Source organism: Phacochoerus africanus, chromosome 10 (genome assembly GCF_016906955.1).
Source record: "Phacochoerus africanus isolate WHEZ1 chromosome 10, ROS_Pafr_v1, whole genome shotgun sequence".
NCBI classification, from domain to species: domain Eukaryota; kingdom Metazoa; phylum Chordata; class Mammalia; order Artiodactyla; family Suidae; genus Phacochoerus; species Phacochoerus africanus.
Genome location: NC_062553.1, coordinates 78,899,763 through 78,906,723, shown reverse-complemented (window position 1 = coordinate 78,906,723; position 6,961 = coordinate 78,899,763). Strand labels below are relative to the sequence as shown.

General features: G+C 43.9%; 1 pseudogene; it reads left to right on the top strand.

Moving 5' to 3' along the window:
- Positions 1 to 3,909: 3,909 nt before the first annotated feature.
- LOC125137451 (forkhead box protein K2-like) lies at positions 3,910 to 6,383 on the top strand (annotated as a pseudogene).
- The last annotated feature ends 578 nt before the right edge of the window (positions 6,384 to 6,961 follow it).

Here is a 6,961-nt window from a genome sequence, read left to right as displayed (position 1 = left end):
AAAATCAGTAAAGTCCATGACAGCAGATCCTCTGCCTTGTTCCTGACCATTCGCAGAGCCCATGACAGGATCTGACACAGAGTAGTGGTAAAATAAATACTCACAGAAGAAATTAAAGATTTAAATGGGGAGTTTCCATTGTGGTTCAGCAGTAATGAACTCGACTAGTAGCCATGAGGATGTGGGTTCGATCCCTGGCCTCACTCAGTGTGCTGAGGATCCGGCCTTGCTGTGGGCTATGACGTAGATCACAGATGAGGCTGGGATCCTGTGTTGCTGTGGTTGTGGTGTAGGCTGGCAGCTACAGCTCCAATTTGACCCCTAGCCTGGGAACCTCCATATGCCACGGGTATGACCCTAAAAAGACCAAAAAAATTAAATTGAAATGGAATTATAACTAAAAGACACAACCAAAAATGTAATGTTACCATGTACGGTGAAATTCACTGTAAAGCGCTTTGCCTTGGTTGGTATTAATCTTGGTTTCTGCTGTGCTGATTTTCATGATGCCTAGGGTCCCACTGACTTTTCACCTGGCATATTTATTGTATTGTTAGCTCTGGAGAACAGACTGCAAGGTTTACAATTTCTTGGGCAATTTTCATATTGTGGTACTTGCTCTCTTTTCACACATGCACACACTCACACTCGTCTCCATTTTACTGTTGTCAGGCTGCTCACTTCTTCTCACACCAGCTGCTCCTCCCACCTGCTCCCCCAAGACATAATGTAAACCTTCCATCTGATGCACAGAAGGGACACTAACAAGATAAGGGTAAATTTCTGAGGATGGTTCTCTTCTCAGTTGAGGCAGAGGGTGCTGAAAGAGCTCATAAGCTGGGTAGCGGGAAGATAATACAATTTCAATTCAGATAGAAAAATAGGAACACTCTGGCATAAACCAGAAGGTAGAAGAAGTTGTGGTCTTTGGGGAGGATTTTTCCTTTTGGCTGAAGTTCAAAATCCCAAATCGTTCTCTAGAATGAAGGCATTTATTAAAGACTTCAGCCTCTTCTGAAAAAAAAGCAGTGAGATTCCTAAGAATTCTTCCCTTAATTTCAGTGTCATGGTTTCCAACTAGTGTTGAGGTTTAATAAGGACATCTTAGCCGTATTTCTCATCACACAAAGTGACTCAATGAATATGGGCACTCTGGCGCCCTTGGAGAATATGATGGGAATGTAGATATTTTTCCTAGAAAAACCTTCAAAAGTTGCTCATAAAAAAATAAGTTTTTTTGAACCTCAAACTGAAATATGAAATTGAAAAACACCAATTTGTGTATTTTTAAAAATTGGTTTTTTTTTCTTAAATGATTTTTATTTTTCCATTATAGTTGGTTTACAGTGTTGTCAATTTTCTACTGTACAGCAAAGTGACCCAGTCACACATACATATATACATTCTTTTTCTGAAATCATTTATATCTGGAATCTAACATACAGCGCAAACAGACCTTTCCACAAAAAAAGAAACTCATGGACTTGGAGAACAGACTGTGGTTGCCACAGGAGAGGAGAGAGTGGGGTGGACTGGGAATCTGGGGTTAATAGATGTAAACTATTGCTTTTGGAAATGGATAAGCAATGAGATCCTGCTGTATAGCACTGGGAACTATACCCGGTCACTTACAATGGAGCATGATGGAGAACAATGAGAGAAAAACCAGTTTAATTGAGTTTCTGATAGAAAGTTATGCTGGGATCTGTTTCTTGTTTTTATTTTGTAGGAGTATAGCTTACTTTGGTTCGATTATATTATTTTTACTTTCACGCTAAGTCATCTGCTCTGGGAACTGAAAGCTGAAGAGAATAAGACTCAGCCACCTCAGTAACTATGGCAGAGGCCACTGCTAAGAATGAAAGTAGCAGAAGTTGGGAGAAATCGGGTTAATTATGGAGACCAGGCAAAAGCAGTGGTGGAACATAAGGTTGACACAGGAAAAATAGAGTGATCATCTACAGAGGAAAGCCCAGGGCTCAGACAAATCAAGGTTAACAATTTAAAAGGCATTCTATCATGAATGGATGTTGGATTTTGTCAAATGCTTTTTCTGCATCTATTGAAATGATCATGTGGTTTTTGACTTTTCTTTTGTTAATGTGGAATATGACGCTGATTGTTCAGCAAGCATTGCTGGGAAACCTGGACAGCTGCATGAAAAATCAATGAAACTAGAACACACCTTCACACCATGCACAAAAATAAACTCAAAATGGCTGAAAGACTTAAAATGTAAGACACCATCAAACTCCTGGAAGAGAACATAGGCAAAACATTCTCTGACAGCAACCTTATGAATATTTTCTCAGGTCAGTCTCCCAAAGCAACAGAAATAAAAGCAAAAATAAACCAATGGGACCTAATCTAACTGACAAACTTTTGCACAGCAAAGGAAACCAAAAAGAAAACAAAAAGACAACTTACAGAATGGGAGAAAATAGTTTCAAATGATGCAACTAACAAGGGCTTAATCTCTAGAATATACAAGCAAGTTATACAACTCAACAGCAAAAAAGCCAACAACCCAATGGAAAAATAGGCAAAAGACCTGTATAGACAGTTTTCCAAGGAAGATGTACAGATAGCCAACAAGCACATGAAAAAATGCTCAACATCCCTGATTATTAGAGAAATGCAAATCAAAACTACCACAAAATACCACCTCACACCAGTCAGAATGGCCACCATTGGTAAGTCCACAAATTAAAAATGCTGAAGTGGGTGTGGAGAAAAGGGAACACTTCTGCACTGTTGGTGGGAATGTAAGCTGGTACAAACACTATGGAGATCAGTATGGAGAGACTTTAGAAATCTATACATAGAACTACCATATGACCCCACAATCCCACTCTTGGGCATCTATCCAGATAAAACTCTACTTAAAAAAAACACATGCACCCGCATGTTCATTGCAGCTCTATTCACAATAGCCAAGACATGAAAACGACCCAAATGTCCATCAACAGACAATTGGATTAGGAAGATGTGGTATATATACACAATGGAATACTACTCAGCCATAAAAAAAGAATGACACAATGCCATTTACAGCAACATGGATGGAACTAGAGATTCTCAAACTAAGTGAAGTAAGTCAGAAAGAGAAAGACAAATACCATATGATATCACTTATATCTGGAATCTAATATATGGCACAAATGAACCTTTCCACAGAAAAGAAAATCATAGACTTGCAAAATAGACTTGTGGTTGCCAAGGGGGAGGGGAGGGAGTGGGGTGGTTGGGAGTTTGGGGTTAATAGATACAAACTACTGCCTTTGGAATGGATTAGCAATGAGATCCTACTGTGTAGCACTGGGAACTATGACTAGTCACTTATGATGGAGCATGATAATGTGCGAAAATAGAATGTGTACATGTATGTGTAACTGGGTCACCATGCTGTACAGTAGAAAAAAAACTGTATTGGGGAAATAACTATTAAAGAAATAATAATAATAAACAAAAATAAATAAATAAATAAAAGGCATTCCATAAAGACACAAAGTGAACAGAAGCAAGAGTGTTTATTCCAAGGCAGCACTGCCAAATGGAGGAAGAAGGAACTGCCACTGTACTTCCTGTCTTCTTTCAGACATGATCCAACAAATATTAAGCAGGGACAGTCTCTGTGCAAAATACTAAGCTGAGTACTGGAGTGAACAAAACAAATATGTCTCTAACCTCAAGGAGCTTACTTTATGGGGAGGGCAGATCAAATAATCTAGCAACCAGATTAAAAGGTAAGCAAATGAAATATTTAAGATGATATTAGCACCATGGAGGAAACAAGCAGGATGCTGAGAGTCAGAACAGGGAGAGGGGACCTATCTTAGAAAGAGCAGCCAGGAAAGGCTGTCTAAGGTGACACTGAGCTGAGGTATGAAGGATGAGAAGGAAACGGCCATGAGAAAAACGGAGGAAGAGGTAACCAGATAAACAGCCCAGCCAGTGCAAATGTGAAAAAAAACTCAACCTGTTCAAAGAACTGCAAGAAAATCCATGTGGCTGTAAATTAGTGCTGGTTGTGTAGCTACCCCTCCCATAATGATCCATTCCACAGCTCACAAGCATCTTGAAATCATAGTTTCCTGGGGTATCTAAATTATTTCTCCTCTCATTTCTCTTTGAGAAATACTGTCTAAATCATGACCGAAAGCTGGCGATACAAAGGATGGAAATTTTCTTCCAAGGTTGTTTTTTTGTTTGTTCTGTTTTGTTTTAATATAATGATCAAATACTAAAAAGAACCACTGGGAAGCTGACTAATCAATGCATATATATTTGCAAGTGTTGCCACAGAGACCCACCCACCTAGTTCAGCATCATTGGCCAGTTCCTCAGGTTACCATGGCACCACCTTCCCAGAGCAAGGAGCTCACTCACCCTCTTGTTGGGTTTTCCACATTGGTCTCAGTGGGGAGATGTCTCTTTAAGGAACTCCACAACAGGCACACTAAACCTGATGAGGTGGGAAAAAAAGTACACAACATTAAATTAACCATAGCATCTGAAGTCTGCTCCTCCCTTGCATTTGCTGGTGGTAATGCTCATATTTAGAAAATAAATTCTGTCATCCTGAATCTCCATCCACAAACCAGGAATACAAAAAAAAGTCACATTTCTTTCTTTCCTTCCTATGAGCCTAAATAAAACTCAATTTCTGTCCCACCAGGTAGTGGGAAATTCAATATTAGTCATCATGGGGTTTCTTTTCTTCCTACCCATGGCCACCTCCATCTCAAACTCATACAAAGGTCTCCCGGTCTCATTTAGAGAGGTCAGAAATGACATTCTTTGATGGCTCTGGAACCACACCTCCTAGATTTGTGTCTTGGTTCTGCCACTGACTAGGATGTGACATTGAATAACTCAACCTCTCTGGCCATTAATGGAGATGATGATAGTAACTACTTCATAGGGTTTTGGAGAGTTAGATGTGTTAACACATGCGAGGTTCGGCTCTGCTTGTGTCCCCATCCCTCACCTCACTGGGCTCCCTGATGGTGGCAGAAAGCAGCTCGGGTCCTCACAGGCCCATGGCAGTGGCTGCAGCGCTCCCAGGCACGGGCGGCAGGTCCCAGCCTAGGGGCTGGGCGGTGGCACGCCCCTAGGGTCACGAATTCAAGTACCTGATGAAGCGCTCGGTGACCATTGGGTGCAACTCGTCTTGGGGCTCAGTGGACTTGAACATGGGCCACTCGAGCCTCATCTTGTGGCGCCACCTCAAGATCTTCCCCACCTCAGGACGGGCGGGCATAGCGGGGCGGCCACGGAGCTTGTCCGCACAGCCCAGCACAACTTAGGTGGTGACCTTTACCTGCACTGCCTCTGCGGGTTCCCAGCAGGCGTGTTCGGGATGCGCCACTGCAGCTACCGCGCATGTGCACGTTCAGGTTCCGGAGCGTAAGCGCCAAAATGACGTTCACCGCCCCGTGCCCAGAGAAGAGGGAGAAGCAGGTGGAGCCAAAGTTAACAATGAAGCCCCTGCAAGCTCACCTCTCACGGCTGACCATCAACATTCCTGACACCTGGCCCACATCATCGGCCCCCATGTACCCCCACGGGAACCGTCAGTGCTGTGAACTCCTGCCCACGAGGGGGCAGGACCTCCAGGGTACCAAATGGGCCATGTGATACCTTCTAGCCTCAGTTTAATGGCCAACGACTCACAGCTGGGAAGTGAGAAGGAGGCTTCAAGGGGACACAGCCTAATGGATGATTTAAAGCCGCCTTACTCCCAAGTACAATTAATCACCCAAGCAATTAGGATAGCTCCTGATAAACCAACCAACCCAAATGGAATTTATACCACACCACTAAAAACTATCCCTCTTGCAGGACAGTGACGAGGGCAGCAGAATTCGAATCGCTACAGTCTCTTTCTGAATCCTTATTGCATCAAAGTAACACATTCCCAGGAAGAATGAGGCAAAGTCTCATTCTGAAGGGTAGCGCCTTCCTCTGAAAGCAAATTAGTTGAGCTGGCTTTTAGGAAAAAACACCCTAAGAGCTTGCCTTGCTTTAAAACCCCTCTGGGACCCCGCCGGTCTAGAAATGCCCCAGTCTCTCCCAATCATGTTGGCGTGCTGTCTGCCTTGAGAGCTTGTCCAGGGAAGGTTCACCGGCCCCTCTGGAGCCTGATTTTTATACCTCAGAACCCACATTCACTGTCCGTTTGCCCAGAATGCACCAGGCTCACCTCTGTCTAGTCAGCCTGTCCTAATCACTGTGCAGCAACCACTGCCCAGAAAGTCAAGCCCATCACCTGCACTGTCACCTCCCCTGGGACCACCTCGACCTCCCAGCAGGCCATCTTGCAGATGACTCACCTTGTCCACCAGATCCCAACGGTGTCCATCACTACAGGGCTGTACTAGCCCCAGGAGTCTGTGGTCACTAAGGCTGGCTGCCACATCCCCTCCCCAAGGCTGAGCCACCAGAGAATGGAGACCCCAAAGAAGTAAAGGTGAAAGTAGGGCCTATTCCTGCGGTCAGCGAGAGCACACCAGCGTTAATGCAAGTTTGTGTGCCCCACGGCACAGTGAGGCAAAAAAACCCCCCGAAAGTTCAGAGTTTGGAGCAGAGAAAGGTTTAGGCCATGCAAGGAGACTGCCAGCCTGTGCCAAAAAGCCTGAACTCCCCAGACCCAAACTTGTAAAGCACTTTAAAAACCTGGTAAGGGAGGGGGTGTTGCAGGGCAAGTGATCAGCTTGTTCACAGCTCTCTGATTGGCTGATGGTGAGGGAACAGGGCGGTGTCACAGGGGTTAATATGATCAATCCTAGGCGCCAGGAAGTCTGGGAGCTATTGGGCTCACCATCATCAAGCAGTTAACTTCTTCCATTTGGTGATGGTTTTAGCATCCTAAAACAACACAGGAAATTTACATCAGATACTGTTAACTAGGTACTTGAGAGAGGAGTAAACAGGATATGGAAGAAGGGCTGCCCCAGGA